This window comes from Ptychodera flava, chromosome 1 (assembly GCF_041260155.1).
Source record: "Ptychodera flava strain L36383 chromosome 1, AS_Pfla_20210202, whole genome shotgun sequence".
Lineage (NCBI taxonomy): Eukaryota > Metazoa > Hemichordata > Enteropneusta > Ptychoderidae > Ptychodera > Ptychodera flava.
Window position 1 is genome coordinate 9,280,949 of NC_091928.1, and position 22,694 is coordinate 9,303,642.

The window sequence follows — 22,694 nt, forward strand, 5'->3', positions numbered from 1 at the left end:
CTGGGCAGGTCTATTTCAAAATCAATGTGCTCTTTGGTACGGATGTGCAAGTCGCTGCGTGAAGGGACATCATAAGTGCAAGAATTCTTTTTATAGTATTTCTAAACCGATGATACACAATTCATCGTATCGGTATTTTGCAACTGTTATATTATACATTACATGCATTGGTGGCTGTATTAAACGCATTTTTTCTAGTATTTAGCTGAAGTCAACATCCATCTCTCACACTCGTCTAAGGTGGTTGAGGCGAGTTGAGTTGAGTTGTTGTGATGACGTTTCGTGTTCATTATTTCTGTACTACAGTACGCGTTACCACGTTGAAGAGGACAGGCCGGAAGGTAAGATTTGTCTTGATTACTTGTTTATCTTTCTACAGCTTGGCGCGCAGTAAATGTACGCTATCATGTACGCTAAAATGTACGCTAAATGTACGCTATCAGCAAAAGTTGCACAAGTGCAATATTGTTGCATGTAGTTAGTTAGTATACATCTCAGTTAGTATACGTCTGTTTAGAATTCGCAAATGGTCCCAGCTAAAACTCGTCGCGTGCGAGAAGAAGGCTACAAGAAAAAAAAAGTATTACTTGTTTATTTATCATGAAAACACTCTCGTATACAAGTATTCAAGTATACAAGTATGATAAGTATACAAGTTGTATCCTTTGCGCGCAGATTTTTGTAATTTTTGAAACACGGACCATGCACTCGGACGTCGAGACAGACTCCGAGATTTATGTTTGGCATAATGTAAATTATTCCAGAAAAAAAATACTCAGCAGATACTCCAAAAGTTGCTGCTTTTAGCTTGATTTATCAGCGAGTCATGTCGTACTTTAGAGCTACGCTCGAGAATTGAGCCACCGATACACCGACCTTGCATTTATATTTAGACACGTGACAGAGGCGGAGGCGGAGTCAATCTTTTTTTTTTTCGCTTGCAGATCCGGTTTTGAAGATCTCATTACCAGATACCAGATACCAAATACCAAATGTTAGAACCATTCAGAGTACAGAGTACTAAAGGTAAGTAAACAATACAATTACTTTTTTACAGAAGTAGGGCAGCACGTAGGGTTCGAACACTGAACTTCTGCTTCTCCTCAGAAGCACTCTAACCGGCTACGCCACACTTTTTCTTTATATATATATATATATATATATATATATATATATATATATATATATATATATATATATATATATATATATATTTCTTTATTTCTACTTTATTCATTCTATTTCATTCATTCTATATTTGTAATATTGCTGATCTCTTTTTGTTCAAGATATACAAAAAACGTCATTTTCTTGATTCTGTATTGTCTTCCCGTTCTGAAGGTTGTCAAAATAACCGAATTCGTGGCTTATGGCGTTACGACATTTAACAATTCTAAGATATAATTTCGTCACGTCGATTTAGTATTCTTTTGTTCTCTCGTTGCAGGACTCTCTTCATCGACGCTGAATCGTGATTGTTCAGAAAGTGTATCCCTCTGCGCTGGTTTAACAGCTTAATGACGCCAATTCTTGACGTAACTTGCTGTTCACGTTTCCGGAAGAGATACACTATGAATTTTAAAAATCACTCTTGGTTAGCCCATAACACAGGAAATTTCGTTCTGTATTCAAGTTGTTTTCTTTTTTTCAATAGGCTACCAGCCAAATAGCTTGTTTTTGTTTTGTTTTCCGGAACGATATGACGAAAACTTGCAATTAAATAAAAATATCATATTTATCGCAAACACACACAGAAAACCCGGGTCATTAAGCATACGGCCGCGGCGTGTACCCTGGAAAAGCGGTCGTGATTTACAGACAGAACTGTTACCGTGATGTAAAAAAAGAGTGGGACAGTTAATTTGCAGTAATTGATACTTGCGTAAAGTAGTCATATCTAAAACCGTACTCTTTTAACAGTTACATAAATTGTTTCAAATCATTAAACCCGGAGTTACCATTTTGTGGTTTGGCAGATTCGTCTATAGGCACTGAAGTATTATCAGTTTGAAGACGCGTTTTGGAAAATAGCCAGTCATTATAAACATCAGCAGATTTTTCTTAGAATGATTATATTTGATAATTTCACAGATTACTGAAGATTGAATTTTCGCTGTGTACAGTATTGAGGTCTTACGTCTTCAAGGTACTCCGAGGAGGTTTAGCATTTTAGAAACAGTAACCGCATACAATATTTAAACTGTATTTCGGTAATTACCGTAATTCAATAGTTCAGGAGTGGTACATTGCCCGTAATATGAATATATCTGTATTTGTTGGCATTCGTGTACATTCCACCGAGACTATACAGCGCAAGTGATACACTTTCCGTACAACACGACATTGAAGAACACTAACGCGTCGAGATAACAAGCGCAACAAAGAACAACGTCACCGTAGAGGGAGCTCTCAAAGATCCCAGAGCAGTTTCTGTCAATGTACTTATTAAACTTGTTTTCTGATGTTCTGTTTTATTGCTTTACTATTAGTGAATAAATTGCTTTGCATTTAACTGCCTGATAGAGTTCCTTGTCATAATTGCAATGATTTGTACAACCGTACAATGACGAAATCGAACGAAGCATTAATGTGATGTACAAAGTACACAGTTTAAGTTGTACAACGACGTTTAGACTTCAATTGGTACGTTATCTCCCACCGGAGTTATCGGTTCTTTGGTAATTGACTTTTTCTTCATTTTGAGTCACTAAAACAAGCTGAAAACACATATTGTATGTTGTTGCTCTCTAACGTCTTTTTTGGTCTTTAGAAACAGTCGAAATAAGAACAATGTTACAACAGTTTATGAGGCGCTCTCCCCAACGCAGCCACTGCATAAAAAGCCTATAATACTTACTGTACTAACATGGATTATTGCCTGTATTTTAGCTGAAGAGTGCATATACAGATGAATACAGTCAAGAATCCATTTTGTGTATTCAGCAAGCCTGTATTCATGTGGTTTCATGTGAATTCACGTGTATTATACTATAATACAGGCAATTCATTAATGTGAATTTATCTGAATTATCGGGTTTTCATGCAGTGAGCGTATTTGCTTGAAATCACTTTTTTGGCAAATGTTCATTCAATTTCAATTAATTTGTGTACCAAAGATTGAAATATTGGTTGGGTTCATCTTCTAGCTTGTCATGCAACCGTACGTTGCGTGATAAAGACGTGTTTATTTATGCAAATGTATGTAAATCACCCGATTCCCTGGCTTCTCTTTTTCTCGCTATTTTAAGGTTGTCAAAGAATTTAACTCCATTCTGGCTGGGTCAAATTTTCTAAATATTTTTTACATTATGTTTTAAATGCAAACAAGCAACACTCTATTTGTTTGTCAATAAAGCTCTTTCATTTTGAATAAGAAGCATTTTAATTTTGCTAATCATGTTTTAATCACGTTTTGGAGCTTCAACCCTTGCGCCATTTTAGAATGCGGATAGATAATGCGAAATAAAACAGTCGTTTTTTCCTCCATATACTCTTGCTTCAAGGGAAAATTACATTACAGAAAATAGAATGTTTTTGACTTAAATTAATTTTTATCATTAATACCAAAATTGAGGTGTTTATACCCAAATATTCCCCCTTCACCCTTCGAGTAAACCAATGCTATAATGCTAAACTTTAGATTCTCTACTGTTTTGAAATATATAATGTGAGATGGTTTTCTTGTCGTCTTAGATGAGAAGTATTCCTTTGAATAAACTGTGTTCGCAACGTGAAGCTCCACCACATTGTTGAATGGTCGTCGTTTTTGCATACAAATATTTTTGTTCACGCGACTGTAACAACCTGACTATACGGTTCTTAGAGGCAGCAAGATCTACCTTCGACATTTATGCTTTAATAATGTGGAACAGATATATATATATAATCATTGCCAAACTTTTAGAAATGACAAATTTCAAACAGTAAAAATCTGTCATTAGCTATTAACTTGAAATGTCAAAGTCAAATTATTACAAATGCAGTGGGCTTAACATCTTCAAATACATGCGTGTTCCACAGCTACAATTTCATTAGTAACCCCTAGATTCGCGTGTGTCACACTTAACTTTGTGCTTGTCCAACTCACATTTCTCTTTAACACGATTGGAACTAAATTGGGATAATTGGATTGGCAGAATTTCTCAAGAATTTTAGAAATTTCTCTAATTTTACACCATATTTGCTTACCATCTTTAAAATTTTATACACAATTTACGATGCTGTTGAAATCTTATGAGTAAGAATCAGTGCATGATAGTATCTAATGCAATATTGTTCAAAACATATGAACAATATTCAAATTTGAATGAAAATATGAGAGTTTGTCTGTAGTTTCTTCATTACTGAAACACTAGTAATAATGTCAGTTTGTCATTTTTCCTCGACCAAAATGAAGCTTTTCGATTGATTTACAGTTAAGTCAGTCAGGGTCTTTTAAAATGTGCCCTGACTCAATTTTATGTTTATGAAGCCTTAAATTCATGAAAAGTCAGGGCATTTCAAAAGTGCCCTGACTCAAAATTCGTCAATTAGAGAAATTTTAAGCATTTTGTCTCGCTTCTTCAGTACATTTACACAAAAATGAACTTATTTTCATATAAATGAATCCGATGAAAGAGGTATGCAATAATCGTTGTGTTTTCGTTGTTTGTCCGATGAGAACAATATTTCAAATTTTACACAATTCTATCATTTTGTAAAATTTCAGCTGTAAAAATTTCGATTTCGTTACAATTTCTTAATAATTACTCCATCCAATTTTCCCAAAATAGTTCCAATCGTGTTTCTTTAAAAATGTAGAATTACCTCTTTTATATATGAGCAAGGTTTGATTGGTTTCGCGGTGGTAAAACCTATGAATGTATTAAAAAAAGAGCATTCTTATAGGTCACGTAATTGTGTTCTTCGATCACAGTTTTTGTTCTACTCATTCGCATACTGATTTCCATACTCGCAAGCTTTCTTTATGTTCAACATATAACCTTTGAACTACTAACAGATGGTGCTCTGATCAAAGGTTATTTGCAGAGGCCATCATCAGACTAGCCAACTAGACTACTAGTCTCTTATCGTTGCTCTTGTTGTTCTTGTTTTTTATTAAATATTTTTATCAACGTTCCGGAAATGGTTTTGGCCATGTTTAGTGATAAAGGGACTTTGGCTTTGTGTAGATATGTGGGTCCACTGCTTTTACGCGATCTCACCATTCACGTAAAATAAGATCAAGACGAGTTTTGCTGAAATGTATTTATTTTATTTATTTCATTACGACATAATTAAGGTCAATTTCGGGCAAGTCTTACTGCCCTGCTACGCGTGGTCAGAGCGTTATGTTATTTCTGACAGTGTCATATGACATAATTTTGCCGACCACACACTTCTATCAAATCGCTGGCATGTTGAAATACGATAACCATGATGCCGAATATTCAGAAGCCATGTGAAAACAGCCTTCTTCATCTGACATGTCCCATTGTGAAACTGTCTCTTTCGATGTAATGAGTCAGTAGACTCCAACACCTGTAGTGAGACGAAATTAGAAAAAAATATTATATATGACGCTACAAGAAATAATACAATGCACGGAACGGTATGGACCACGCTTACTATAGCAGGGCCGCCTACTGCTGCAACAACTAGACTGATGACATCTGAATAACCTTTGACCAAAGCGTCATCTTTGTTTCCGAGGTTATTTGTTGACCAGAACAAAAATGTGATCAAAGAACACAAGAATGACATAACCAAGACATTTGGCCGTTTTGGAATACATGCATAGGTTTTACCACCATGAATGAAAGTTTTACAAAAAGATAAAACAGGTTTTTTACAAAACGAAAATCGCTACAATGAATGCATTCAAGAATGTGGACTCTGCTGATAAAAACCGCGACATACCGCTTATCGTTGATCCAAGAGATTTTACACGTATGTTCATGCAATACAAACTACAAACAGTATCAGCTGAGTGTCCATAATTCAGAATTGAGCTGTAAAGAAAAACGTTGTGACTTGACAGATCTGGATGCGCGCAACGTTTTATTCCCATTCAATCGAGCATGTCCCTCAGCAGTCAAATCTAGTACTAATTTTATCCCGACAGCTCTTGGATTTGACTGTGATATTGCTGGAAGAGATAGTGAACGCTATATACGAGAGTTGTTGCAAATATAACTAAATTTGATCGACAACCAGCCACGAGTGTGATTCAAAAGTTATAGATTCAAACTACAGGCCTGTGGTTCAACAAAATATCGCAATGTTTTCTTTAAAGTAACTGCCGGAAAACTGTGTTTTGATTTATTCTTTCGATTCAGATTTTATATGCAGGCATTAATTCGTCTTTATTCTCTGTTCGTATGGCATACGAAAGATGTGAAAAGATGCAAACGAAAGGCAATTATTGTACAGTAGATCATGGACGTAATTACATTCATTGGTAAACAATGGTATAAGGGGGTACGTACAACTGCAGGTATAAGATACTGCAAATGTTAAGTGCAAAATAGCGGTGACAGTGGTAAAGTAGGAAGGCAATTTTAAAAATAAAGTTTTTTTTGACAGAATTTATTTTTTCAAGAATATCCCGACTACCAGGGTATGTAATTAGTTGTTTGATGACTTAAAAAAGATTCTCATTAGGATTTTAAAGAAAATGCCGATGTTTTTTTCCATGGGCGGCATGACAGTGCCAGATTGAAAGACAAGACGAAGTGCGACACTCTCACTCAGTACGAACAGCGCAGTTCAGATTGCTAATGCCCTTGTGAAATCAATAATGTACCTTAAACAACTTTGAAATACTGACAGAATACTTTTCTGAAATGTTAATTTGAATAAAACTAACCTCACTTAAAAGAGGTACACGGCATTACAACGCGTGCGTAACTTCGGAATCCGTACCAGTCAGTCAACGAAGAATTTCATTCAAATATTAACTTCTGATGCAGTTTATGATAAAGATTGCAAATGGACATGTATCAAAACTTGAACGAAAAGGTAAGTTTTACTGTTCTGGTTTCACACAATAATATCTTTAAAAATAGCGTGTATGATGTAAATGACAACAAAGTCAACAACTAACCTTATCAACAGCCGTACTTGTCAGCTTGAAATCATAAGTATGTTAACTTTCTACAAAATGTGAAGCAAAGAGCTGTATTGTATGTTTGTATTTTTTCTGTCTTTCACACATCATATAGTAAGCTAACAAGAGATAACATGTTTACTTATAAACATGAAGTACTACGAATGTTCTATTGTAACCGTAAAGTATTGTTTTCTTGCAGGTTCTCTATCTGAAAGTCTGTTTGTCTGTCTGTCTGTCTCTGTTCTCTGTCTGCTTTTTTATTATTTTATTATTTTATTTTTATATCATTTTATTTTTTGATTGACATTGGCCGGTCACGTGTACAAGCATAAATTGTCGCACGCACCATGGTGTTGGCGCAGTATTTAGCGTACATAAATTAGGTTAAATATTACGAAAAACATGCCAGTGTAGCTTTGTCATCAGCAAGTAAGTATATTCTATATTGTTTACCTTGGAAACTTTAACTCTCTTTCATATGTTATGTATTCACAAACCGTCATTGTAGGCATGAAAAAGCCAATGAGAGTCAACGTTTTTGTTCGATATCACAGATTGATCATTACCAATGTTTTGTTCGACTTTACAATATCTCTATTCGAGATAAACCGACTCTCTTCCACTCATGAGAGATTGGAATCCACATTTTGATAAACAGTTTTATCATCCACTCATGTGCTAATCTTTAGGCTGCATTTTTTACAAAAAAAGGATGTTGATACCTATCATGAACTAAATGTGTGTAATAAAAAGTCGTCGATACAAATCTGTTAACTTTGTTCAACAAAACCCCCAGAAAAAGAGCAGTATTCACAAGGCTTTTCCAGGTTTGAATTAAATTCATGAATTAAGTCAGTTATTGAGCCAAATGTCATTACGATGTCTTATTCTGAATCTCAGATCCCAATTAAAAGACTGTCATCAGCTACGAGAGATGAAATAGACTGAGAGCCAATCAACGATAGACAGAAATTGAAAATGTATCCAAGGGAAACATGATTGATTGATTGATTGATTGATCTATTGATTGATTTATTTACTTACTTATTTCAACAGTGCTAAACTTCATAAAAGATGAAAATGCGGCGCGTGGTTACTGGTTGTACTATTCCTGTTATTACTACATGGGACGGACAATGGAGACTATGCAGCATCAAAGTAAGGTTACATGTTATTTGTTAAAATTTATCACATGGGTTAGTTCGATTCTTCTCTTTTCCCGAGAAAATGAAGACTGTGAACTTAACATTGAAGGAAATCGAGTATATTCTGAGACTATTGAGCTCTCGTTCAGGACTGGATGTGTTTCACACCGATTTCATGTGTTCACATATAAGTCGAAGCACTTGTAGGTAGTGTGAATTTGTTAGAGATAGACCTCAAAATGTCCGAGCTGCCCTAACTTGAAACTGACCTTGAATTTCTTAACATACCCAGTAGTTTGGTCAGACAGCATGATTAATTATCTAGATGACGGACAATTATTATTTTTTGGAATGAATTCATTTATTAGAATAACTTACAATGTAATCTTTTTTTTGCTATTTGTACACGAAAGGAAGTGATTAGTAAACTTTCTACTCAGAAAATAATGTCACGGTGGCGGGTAAACAATATACAGTATATAACACTTCAATACTGCATTGACATCGAACAGGTAAATAATTAGGTGGTCAGATTATGTAAGTTACGTTATGATATGTTACAATAGTTAGACCCACTGAATGAAGCTGCTCTATACTGCATATACAACATAATTTCCAACATGTGTGCGCAGTAAAATGCATGCTTCAATTGACGACGAAAAATAAAATTACATTATGGTTACTAGAGTCAAGCGATATAGTGTCTAACAAAACTACCCAAAAAATAAACGACCATGGTCGTACAATTTAAATCATACTTGCCCACTAATCGCACAGCGCTGTTTTATTTCAATGACCAAGTTGGTTATACAAATTTCCCCTTTGACTAAAATGTTTCGTTTCGTACGTCGTTTCCAATTAAAATTGTATTTTGCTTGTTCGGGAGTGAAATTTCACGATCTCTCGAAAGTCAACGCGTGCACCTCATAACCACAACTCTATAGCATTATCTGAATTGAATTCATTCATTTGGCATTTACAAGCCCACAGAAAGAGTTTAAATCTAACCCTAAATAATATACAATGTCAATAGATATATGTAGGGAGCTGCTTTCCCTGCATGCCAAAGAAGTTCACGGTATAGGTATAAGCGTACGTCAAATGCAGCTCATAACTTTTTCCCCTTTTAGTTATTCTCAGCCTGTCGCTTTTTATTCTCTTAGGTCGTACATAACAAATAAGAGTTTCTGTTTGATGTGATCCGCAAAATATCACATCAACCAGCAACTTACTTGTGAACGTCTTTTCTGACATGATTAATTACAGGAATAGTGATATTTAGTTCTGTGTGATATGTTATGGCGAAGTGGTTTGATCGATTTAGCATATGTTCTTTTTTAAAAACGCCGAAAATTAAATATCTTTCCCTCTTTACGTAGTTGCATTTTAACAACTAAAGTTTTTATCTTTCATTTGTTAATAGAAATGCCTTGATCCTTAACGACGAATGGGAGCAACTTTACGGCAGCAGCTCTAGCCTTAATCGTCAATTAGCTTCAATAGCTCATCAAGCTGGTTTCACAGTGTATATGACAGCCATGCCATATGAAGGCTATGATATTGACGGCCTTGAAGGCATCGGTCATCGCCTTACAGTAGGGGATAATATATGTGACAAAATCAACGCTAACTGTAGGCAACTGTATGATATTTGTATTCATTCTGCTGCGGAAAATATATCAAACATAGAGGTAATTTTCAGCCATGTACCAGCGACATCAAAAGCAGCAATTTCCCTCAAGGAGAAGAGCTTTCCACACAGTCGCATTTTTCTTTTCGTCAGTGATATTCCTGAGGCAATGGAGGAATATCAGCCGGAAATATATGAGGAATGGGAAAGTCTCACGATAAAAGCGGCAGAAAAAGCTGATGCCGTTTTTTCTGTAGGCCCGAAAGTGTTTTCTACTTTAAACAAAACTTTTGAAGCTGCTTCCAAACAAATTAATCATTTTGAATACCTTCCGTTTCCAGAAAGTGATTTCTTCGACATAAATGTTACAATGCCACGGGAAACGAGTTTGAAACAAATTCTCAGTTACGAGCACATGGTAGGTGTCAGGAATCTGGAAGAGCATAACATATTTATTGCATCAGCGTTTAGCCGTGTCGCAAAGGTATACCACGATGTTGCTGAGAAACCACCATCCTATATTATCAAAGGTGTCCCGAGTCAATATCATGATGTCGTCAAAAACAATGTTTTAAAAAAATTGTCTGCAGAGGATAAGTATCTGAAAATCCGTCTACCATGGTATGGAACAAAGGCCAAAAACATACAACACTTGAAACAAAGTGACATTGTTCTCTTGTCTTCTCGAAGCGAACCATTCGGTATGCCAGCTCTTGAAGCCATGGCGGCAGGTGTACCGATCCTGGTGTCATCTAATTCTGGATTAGCTCAGCTTATCAGAAAAGAATTCCCAGCAGAAGCGAAGCAAATGATTGTTGATGTCGGCGAAAATGATGTAGATCTTGAAGGTGACATAGATACATGGCGTAATCGTATCATCTACATTCTACGTGACAACTACACTGCAAGATTTGAAGTAGCACAGCGTATAAAGGTTCAAATGAAAGAGTCTGTAACTTTGAAGGAATCACGCGAGACGTTCGAGAAAGAATTGAACAAGGACGTCAAGTTCCAGGAGAAATTTAACGATGATTACTCTCATATTGACTTGTAAACATCAAATAATAATGCTTTCAATAACAAAGTCTTTGTACAAATGAAAATAAATGGCGGGAATGTAAACTGGTATCGCTAAATAATAAAAGCTTATTTACAAAACACCGTAATTTCTGTACGACGACCTTCCATACTTACAGGCGCGGGTGTGTAATTATATAACGTTATTAACAAAATACCTGGATTTATGCACATCGTGCAGCGGAGGTATTGTCCTTGACGCTACGCGTCTGGGACAATACCGAAGCGTACGATTTTAAGGCCAATTTTGATTGCCCAAAATTACATTGCTTCAAATTAATAATTCACTGTTCATGTGAAAACGTAATTATGTTTTATGCATTTTTGTCGTTGTTAATTGGGTCAAGTGTATTTCGTTATCTGAATTCTGTTACAACGATATTTTGTGTTTGAAGCTTTTTCAGCATGACATGTGCATTTTCATACCTAAATATGCTGACATACACTCAACCATAGATGGTGAACTAATCTGTAATACTTTGGAAAAATATGTTCTTTGTATTTCAATGAAGAAAAATCATATGATGTGATGTTATCAATTTGACGAGATTCGTGAAATGAGTGGCAGTTTGTCATCTTGCAATGGAAAACACCAAAGATAGTTCACCAAACCTTGTGTGATAACTTAATCATGTGCTTATGATATTTGTTATTTTTATTTCTTCGAGACATTTCCTGCTATTTTATTGTGCGGCTAGTTCAGCAGTCGATTTTTTATCACCACATGTACATTTACCAAAGAGGACAGCGTGATGCATTGAATTTATTTGATGCAGGTTGTAGGGACATAAAATATGTTACTTTTCTTTGAGCATTCGACGATGAAGTAAAGCCAAAGACATATTGTCGTATATCACATTTTCATGTTCAGTGGGGGTTTTATTGTTTTTCTCATGTCACTTTATTGCTTGAGGGATGTCGTTCTAAGTTGATATTTTAAAAGTCGACATTGTCAAATAAACTGAAACTTTTTCCTGGGGTTTAAAGCAACAATATTTTGCGATAAGCAAATTAAAATTAATCCATGTAACGATTACCTTCAAAGAATTCTGAGCTTATTTTACGTGTCTCAAATGAACTTAAAGGAATTTATTATTAAATAGTATAACATAATGTTTTGTTATTACACAAGAATATTTCGACTCTATACATTTAATATTGTCTTAAAGAAGTTTCTTAACACATTTATTACAAAATTTCGTTTTAAAGTACCTGATGATTCCACCGAATCACGATATTCCATAATTTGACCTAAGGAACTTATGGAACAATGAATGATAAATGATGAAAGTTACCCAATCTATATTTTTTGTCTCTAAGTCTGTCATGAATTGTAATATTGTTTTAGATTCGGTAATTTTCTTGTTGTTTAAGAACATATTTTGAATCTGTGCAAATGAATCACTCACAAATACCTCGACATTTCCTGTATTCTCCTGTATTCATATTTGATCCATTTTAATTTTGGTATGGTTAAGCTATAATAATTAATTTCACTTAGTTTAATTTAATTGCATTTGGTTTAGCTCAGCTCAGTATACTAAAAGTTAAGTTAGCTTCATTTTGATAGGGCAATCTCAGTTGGGCGGTTTCTGTACTTCAATTATTGCATTTCAAAAGTTGATGACAGATCTTTGTCGTTAATGAGAATCAGGATAGCAGTATTGCCACCATTTTGTAAGAAATCAAATTAAAGCTGTATCTTGTAGTCCTACGATGGAAAAAACAGGGTTGAATGTATTATTAGGAATGATGGCGTTCGAATATAACATTTATGATAAAAGTTGGAGTTTTTCTCCTCTTTTAATGCTAACTGATATGGACCTTTTTATTCTCTCGCAGTGTAACACCACAGATGTTACTAATATTTACAATTTAATGATGTGATTGCTATTTCTCATGATTGTTATTTTTGTCCAGATTTCTTCCTGTTATTTTATTAAGTGTGTTACAACGATACTTTGTGTTGAAACAAATTTATCAGTCTACATATATGTGTTTTAATTTCAAGATTTGCTGAATTGTGCTCAATATGAGATGGTGCATTGATTTCAGTGGAGTTTTCGTTATTCTAAAATCATAGTTTGTATACCGAAGCAGTAAGTGATCATGACGTTTTTAATTGACTTTTGGCGGTATCTTATCCAGTCTTTGTTTTTAATATCTTTGCCGAAGGAAAAATATTTCACACGGTTGAAAGCTATCATCGTGTTTATATGCAGTAACATGGGATATGAAATAAGACATCAAACGATCACCTGTAGAGAAATTTTAGCTTATTTCACTTGAATAATATGAACTATAACAAAGATATTCATCGATAGTGTTTCGGAACTTAACATCTATTATTGTCTCAATGAAAGTACTGATCACATTATTTACAGAATTCAAGTTTCTGTCTTCGTTGAGCATAGATAATTCCGTTAAATTTAATGTGATAAAACTTACTGTTAGCGTGATTGCCGCCAGGTTGTGATAACTCACATTTATTAACACTGTACAAGAATCCATTGTTGTACAAACACACCTAAATGTTCGATCAGGAATGTTTTTATGGCATTGAAATAAATGATTTCAAAACAAAATTCAGAGTATTGCTGTTACGTTAGTGTTGGCAAATGTGGAACACTGTGTATGTTTATCACTATCTTTGTGTTTGTCAGTTCGTTTTCATTTTTTTCACTCTTTATGCCTTTACCCTTACGAGACACGTTCTATGTGACACCCTTTGTATTCACAATATCGCACAAAAATATATGACGATGCACGCGTAGCGCGGTTTCAAATTAACTGGCTAATTCTCCGAAATAATCAGAATGAAAACGTTTTGATGTAGTCTTGACAAGGGTAAAAACATGTTTTCGATATGGTATGAAACCCGGTGTAGGCAACGTTTTAGCAATCTCTGCATACCATCATTCATTGAAGTTCAATTTTCAGTGAGATGCCGTCGCTAATTAGTGCGCTTTGAGTGTTGATATCAATACACACATTTCGAATTGAAGGTAAAGTTAAGTTCAAGACTAGGACAAAAAGACAGCAAGATTATGTTGTTTGTTTCATTTGATAGCTTGTTTCACTATGAACATACAAACATAATCGGCATGACCTTTGACTGTAGTAGGTCGCATCGAATAAATCGAAATTTGTCGTGCGGGTGCGGAGGGGGAGGGTTATTGCTCAAAAGCTAAAAGCACACAAGAATGAACGGAGTAGGGATAGACAAGCACAAGGACGAAAGAAAAACGCAAGAATTACTAGGAACGTCCACACGACATGTTTTCTCTATGGAATTATGAACACGACCTGCATGACCGAGGTCACAAAGATCCAAATATACTACTTTTTACATCCCTTTTAGAATTGAATACATTGCCCACTTATAAGTTAAAATAACAGGATTATGCGTCAAATGGCACATGTTGTGAAGATACCACTTTATTTAAAATTTCAAGACGCCCATCTTAAATTTACGAATTGCTATTACTGAGTCCAAAGGTTGCCAATACATCGTGTATCTCATATGTTGCCAGACATATACATGTATAGACTTAACCTTGAACACAAAATGAACCCTGGAGACTCCAACGTAAAACAAAAATAGATTACATGTATGTATCTGCCCTCTCCAATAGTTACATCGTTCACACTCTACAAAACGTACGCCTATCATCTTGTACTAGGCTTATGAAGGCCAGTCAATGGAGGATAACCCCCCATTCCATGGCTAGTCGAAGTGACACGGGATCACGCAATCATGCCAAACGAACATGTGAAACTGACAAAAGGGCTAGCTTTACACGACCAGCGTCTCAAACAACATTTTTTCTTCATGTCTTCGCAGGAGGCTAGTGCTACATGGAAACTAACGCAGGCATAATGCTTGTAAAACGCAAGTCATGGTTTGCAGATACAAATAATGGAGACAGGACTTATCTTGTTCTAATATTTTTAAGTATTTTGCACAAACATCATCATCAATCATATTTCAACAAATTAGTTATGATTGCGTGAAATTGATTATGCAAATTTATCCAAGCTTCGTTAGAAGCACCACTGCTGATCTCTAAAAAGGCATATTTAGAGTCTACCACTGTATATGAAATGGTGCTGCAAGCTCTGTGGCGAAATTTAATAAATTCTGGGTGCCAATCAAGGTGATCAACGGCGGGACGGAGAGAGAGACATGTTGGTTAGCATCAGCTTTTCAACTCGTCCCTACATTGAAAACAGATAAATAAACATCTGTCTTCACAAACGTCATTGTTTTATCTTTCGAGTCACGTGTTACATATTAACTAAATTTAAAAATATTTAATGATTTCATTTTGTAATTGTTAATACAAGTAGCTGGAGTGGTGGTTATCTGATAAGCTTTCCTGCACGGAAGAACATTGTTGGAAGCCGGAGAAAAACGTCGGGAGTATGTGTACTAATAACATGTACTGAAACCAGATATGAACTGTAAATGCTCACGTGTTTCATTATATATTGAAGTTATGTGTAAATTTGAACCTTTGCCACATGTTTGCAACTTCATTGAAATTATTATGATCAACATAATGAACAATAATCACCGCCGATTAATTCTAAAAGGTCATGAAGTATACAAATATGTAATTAGCTGAAATAAAAATATTAAAGTAATTTAACTGCACTTAAAAACCATCTCCTGTTGATTGACCAATCAGAGTGCTCAATTCAGGGTGTTTTATCTACTCATAAAGCCTTGGTCACCAAATTCCAGAAACGAATGACAGCGCCGTAGTAAAGTACTGTCCAATCAAAAGTGAACATGTCATATTCTGTAGACATCTGGTACGTTTTAATATTCAAATTTGGTAACACAGCGGAAACCAGCTGCAACACAAAATCTGCTGTGCCCTAGGGCATTTATATAATGTGCCCTAGGGCATTTATAGGATGTTCCATTACATTGGAAGGCTATTTCACAAATAAAAGTTTTAATTCATATCCTAAACATGTTACATTGACAAAGGGGACGGTTGACGTAGACACATTGAAAACGAAAATATATCAGTTAGGGGCGATAGTTTTTAAGTCGGATAAAACCCTCATACTCGGGCTCTTCTGGTATATAAAGTCCAACCCTACGATAAAATGTCTCGGCCTGCGGCCTCGACATTTTATCATTGGGTTGGACTTTATATACCAGAAGAGCCCTCGTACTCGGGCTTTATCCTATACTTATTGTATCACCACTTTATCTAGCAAGTGTAATTACCGTTGGCCAAGTCCTTCAAGCCATATATGCCGAGCTGTGAAAGCTCATTAGATATGCAAATTATAAATAAGCTGACATGAAAATGTGAAATGACTTTCGATATTGTTTTGATCTAGTACCTGGTATAATCATCAATGTACATAGCATGTTTTGCCAACTTTGATCAAGTAAATCCCGGTATATATCCCTAATAAGCACAGTTAATTAAATATGTAAATTAGGAAGTGGCTTTAGTAAAAATGCTTAGTGATTGTCAGTAATGTTGTATCATGGTATCTGCAATATGGTAGCAAATTTTGTCAACTTTGGTCAAGTCAATTCAGACATATATCTCTAATTAGGAAAGTTTATTAAATATGCAAATTAGGAATTGGCTGAAGAGAAAATGCTAGATGACTTTCAATAATATTGAATTATAGAGTCTTTAATATACATAGTAAGTTTCATCAATTTTGATCAAGTCCATTAAGATAAATATACCTAATTATGAAAATTCATTTAATATTAAAATTAGATTTTGGCTGAAGTAAAAATGTCTTTTGACTTTCAATAATGTTATATCACAGTATCTTTGATGTATATAGTAAGTTTCAACAACTACAATCAAGTTAATTCAGATATATATCCCTAATTGGGAAAGTTCATTAAATATGCAAATTCGGAATTGGCTGAAGTAAAAATGTTTAATGACTTTCAAAAATGTTGTATCATAGTGGCTTCAATACATGTAGCAAGTTTCATCAACTTTGGTCCAGTCATTTCAAATATATTCCTAATTAACAAAGTTCATGAAATATGCAAATTAGGAATTGGCTGAAATTAAAACGCTTAATGACTTTCAATAATGTTAAATCATAGTATCTTTATATACATACCAAGTTTGGTTAATTTTGATCAAGTCAAATCAGACATATATCCCTAGTTAGGAAAGTTCATTAAATATGCAAATTAGCATTTATCTTTCATGTCACCCTTTATGGTTCCCACTGCTGATATATCTTGGTGTGATCAACATTTGTAGCAAATCTCATCAAATGTAAATGAGCAAAAAGTATGCAAGCCAGACCCACCAAAACTAATCAGTTCTTGGCATTTGCTAACTGAATATATGTACCAGATTTGATTCTGATCTGATAAGCCGTTTTTGAGATAATGGACCAACAGACAGACAGACAGACAGACAGACAGACAGACAGACAGACAGATAGACAGACAGACACACAGACACACAGACAGACAGACAGACAGACAGACATCGCTGCAACATATGCCCACGTGTGTAAACACGTGTACTGAAAACTGTTACGTGCCTCACTATTGATAATGTAATTGTTGATTCATTTAGATACTCGCGGTGGCACCATAGCTAAAATTAGCAAGTTTGGTTTTGGAGAAACGAAGGCCAAGGTCAAACAGTACCTAGTGTAGAAATCCAGGCTTTAGCATACGTGGAATAAAGTGTAAACACTTTACATTTGACCTAACTTGTAGCCTCTTTGACTAATAACCAGCACATGGATTGGAGTTGAAAATATAATTATGTTCCTTCAATTACTGTTTCTCAAGACCTAATTATAAGAAATTGTTATGTCTCAGGAATGTTTAGCTTCTCATACTGCAATGATTGTATGTTCTGGTATTTCCTCTATATCAACACACTAATATTACCTCTTAAACTAGAATACGCCTCGGTGACAGAGGTTAATGTTTACAAATTTTCAAAACACTTTGCTTGTCCGCCGCGGATGTGGACTTTTTTGAAGTTCTAGAACGTATAATATAGAAATTTCACCTTTTTTAATTTGTTATATTTATTTGATTGAAAATGGAAAATTTAATTATTAAACATGCATATCGGGATGGCGGTCATTGCAGATTTGAAATGTAAGAGTGGGGTATTTTGGTTTTGTAATACCGAAATATACGAGGTTACCCTTTTCGCCCTCATACAATGAAAGAACACAAAGTAAGTATATTTAAAACAGTCAATAATTTGAAGGGGTGGCCTTGCATTGAGTCAGATATTGCCAGACCGCAAAGAAACGGGTGTTGTCCGAACACGTCAAATGAATGCTGACACCGTGGATTTGTTCTGTTTTGTCATATATAACAATAGTGACTCGCGTGGTACCTGTACCCGATAAGATACCTTTGGTGAATGTATTTAACCTTTGAAATTTTATGGCTCCGTACTGATAAAAAAGTAGAAACTGCAGTCTGTATTTACACCGACTTACATTACATTTAAATAAATTCGCTCAGTCAATTGCACATCGCTTTAGCTACATTTTTATCCAATCTCGAGTTAAGTCAGTTTATTGAAGGATTCGGTTGTGTTGTACACTTCTTCAAAATAGTCCGTTATTCAACCGTGTGCTCAACGATAAATAATATCAGCATTAACACGTTTCAAGAATGCTATCGAGTGAACTGGTTGTTTGTCTTGTAAAGTGTTACAATACCCGCAGACTCTCTAGCGAGTCTTCAGTTTTTGCGGTAGAATATACAATATAATTTCGTATGCATTTAACAGTCCCATCTTCGATGTTTTCGTTAAAGGTGCAATGGAATTTCTGATTTATGCGTAATAACTTGTTTGTCTATGACATAACATTCACAGCTTGCAATACTTAATGTGTTTAAGTTGCATGCCACTGGAGCCTTAGCTATAGCCAGTACAGCTTAAAGCCACAATAGCTGCGAATTTTATGCATTATTTTCATGATTTTATTTTCAAACCAAAGTTGATTAGTGTAAATGTGCTAACTGAAGGACTTTTATGGAAGTATCACTGCTCGCTGATATGGATCATGCCTACACGTTTTAACAGTCTGGATAATAAACGGGTGCCGCACTCATAAAATGTAGCCCAAAGGAAAAGTACAAAAACACAGTATTTCCAGTACATGCACATTGCGATCATACCAGAAACAAGCATGTGGCCATTAGCTTGAACGCACAACGCACGATGGTCAACATTTTGTTGTTACAATCTCTATTTTTCTCTGTCATATGATTAGTTTTTGAAATTTTGAAATCTAAAATGATGTTATATCGTTTGAATTTACGTGCCACTTTCGACACCTATGACATTGTTATACACTTTGTCAATCTTTAAGGGTCATAATCAAAGAAGATATTTTGAGATCGGTTTATTACACATTTTTGCAGCTACTGGGGCTTTAAGGTATCGTTCGACTACAAGAACTTACAGCAAGAATCTTTCTTTCAGCTATCTAATTTACATGTATTCTATCCCTCATATCAAATTATGGTAGCGAGTACGTGTGTACGTTATTATACAAATATATTGGTGTCAACAATATCAATAAATATCCGATAACGCCAGACAGAACTGCTAACACCTGTCACGTTCACAAACTACTCGAAATCGAAGCCATCGGCCTAGTCTCAACGCATTAACTTCGCATTCAAGCATTTTGCTTAAATACACAATTTTGACGAAATTTGCACTTCACAGCTAAGCAGCCCGTTGATTCTACCGTTTTTATAATGCACTTGCAGTTCTAGCTGTAATGGTGGGCATGCGTACTGTCTTTCTCTGTCTCCATTTCACTCCCCAATATCTTTCATCTGTCACTGTTGCAGTAGGGCTAGTCTGTTCGTATCACGCATCGTCTCTCATTAACGTAGTCAGACGTTACCAACGATAGACGAATTTATGTCAAGGCATAAAAATATTCGACAAAAAATAAGATACGTTAGGTTTTTGCAAGTTCTAAAAGGGGCGATAGAATCACCAAATTCATGTCAAAATCCAAAATTTTCAATTGGAGCTGGGACTGCTTACACCTGCTTCCATGTACTTACTACAACGACTGTTTTATAAAAGAGGCGAAGTTAGACAAAATTAAGAATTCTCAGCTCAACGTGAAAACTTTAAAGCATTATCTGGATTCTCGCTTATATAAAAAGAGTTTAATTTACAATTTCACTTTGGGCTCAAGATTTCGGGTTCCTGGTGCGCTGGACAAGTTTTTCGCGACTGAGAAAAAGGCAAACATTGCAAAACAAAACAAAAAATTACATATACTGAAGTAGTTGTAGCTGATAAATATTCTGTTTTGTCGGTTCAACTGTTCGGCTGTCTAAAAAACGACTGACGTCATCATCTCATTTATCACCGTGATATGGCTTCATGCCACCATTGTTCGATTCTTTATCTCGATATCAACAAGTGGAGTACCTGGTACGATCCAGGGAGACAAAAAACTCATTTACATTTTACGAAAGCCAAAGCAATAATATTTGTAGGATTCATCACATGAATTTCCTGCTAGTCCCTTATCGAATAGGTCCCTAAACCTTTCATTCATAAAATCATAAAGATAATAGTATCATCAGTGATTTAAGTGTCTGCCTTATCTAACCACAACTGGTCATTTCACTCTCACTGTGTTGATGAAACAGCACTGAATACTGCAGTCTTAACGAGACGTATAATTTTCTTTCAGGCACTCATCAACATTTCGCACTTTTGAACTTTCGTTCAAGGGGAGGGAGGAGGGGTTTTGATCTAAACGAAGGAATTTTGTTTCTTGAACTTATTCGACAATCTGAGAAGCTCCTAAGTTGGTGTTAACACAGGCTACAGTCTCTACTTTTGCTCTTGATCGCGACACAACTAACGTTGAACTTCACAACTTGCAAGACTTGAAATGAGTTTATAGGCACTGTTCGCGATCCCTAGGCTCGCCTTTGTTCTAGTCCGTAGTAAGATTATGGAGATGTGATAGCCTTTTGTTTACCATCCAAATTGTAATCTGGTGGGTAAATTTTCTGATGAGACAATCTTGTTCTAACACAGGCCTTTAAGTTGCAGATGTCACTGAGGCCATAGCTGCTCAGTACAGATAAGCGTTTTCGATCGATGATAACAAAGAGTGGTAATCTGTCAGAATAGTTTCAACTATCTGATTTATTCTATCGCGTCATATCAAATCATGGCAGCGAGCGTGATACCTGTGTCCCGTTATTCTACAAGAATATCGGTGTCAATAGTTTCAATAAATACCGAATAACGCTAGGGAGTGTTGCAAACACAAGTCACATTCACAAGCGACTCGAAATCGAAGCCATCGGCCTCGTCTAAACACATACCTTCGCATTCAAGCGTTTTGGTTGAATTGCACTTGTTTTGACGAAATTTGCACTTCACAAACAAGTCTTTTGACAACCCGTTGATTCTACCATTTCAATGCACTTGCAGTTATGGCGGGCATGTGTACTGTTTTCCCGGTCTATGTGCATTTCTCTCATCAACAGCCTTCATCTGTTAAACGTCACTGTTGTAGTGGGGCTAGGCTGTTCGTCTCTAATGAACGTAGTCAGACGTTACCAACGATCGTCGGATTTATGTCAAGGCATAACACATCCGATAAAATAAAGATCCCTTAGATTTTCGCAATCACTAAAAGGGACGATAGAATCATCCAAATTCATGTCACAATCCAGAATTTTCAATTGGAGCTGGGACTGCTTTCACCTGCTAACATGTAATTTCTTCAACGACTGTTTTATAAAAGAGGCAAAGTTAGACAAAATTAAGCATTCTCAGCCCAGCATGAAAACTTTAAAATATTGTCTGGATTCTCGCCTATATAGAAATAGTTTAATAACAATTTTAATTTTGGCTCAAGATTTCGGGTTCCTGGCACGCTGAAGTTTTCGCAGAAAGAAGAAAACATGGCGAAACAAACAAAAATCACGGATACTGAAATAATTGTAGCTGATAGGCATTCTACCTTGTCGTTTCAACTGTTCGGCTGTCTCAAAAACGACTGACGTCATCATATCATTTATCACCGTAATATGGCTTAATGCCACCATTGTTTGATTCTTTATCTCCATACCAACAGGTGGAGGTCCTGGTACGATACAGAGAGACAAACAACTCATTTGCATGATACGGAAGCCGATAAGATTTGTCGGATTCATCACATGAACGTCCTGGTGGTTCTGAATCGAATAATCGATTTTTCAAAATGGTCATTTAATAGTTCACAGGGAAATAAATATAGCTACGAGAGTCCTGCAAAACTGTGAATATCATAATATAAAGTAAGCGTAATCAAGGATGTGCATTTAAATGTGAAAAAGGTTATTTCGGTCTAGTAGAGGGGACACATACACTCCTTGCAACCATAGACAGTAGAAGCAAGGCGTCTACTGTCTATGGCTACCTATCCGTCTAGCTTTACCGCCTATAAAAAACATGTGTATTTTACAGAGCCTTGCTATCCAATGTTTATTTTAAATATAGTTATGAAAACATGACATCGTTTTGATAATTCGGCAGGTCAGGGAAACTAACCATGTTGCCATTTTTCCTGTTGATTTGTTTTGCTATTCTATAGGTGACGAATGTTTGCCATATGCAAAATGGATTTTGCGACCCCCACCCCGATCAATAGACTTGTGCGCTATCACATTTCTTTTTGGGATGGATATAGGGCGTTTGAAGGGGTAATTTTAGTTAAATGCATT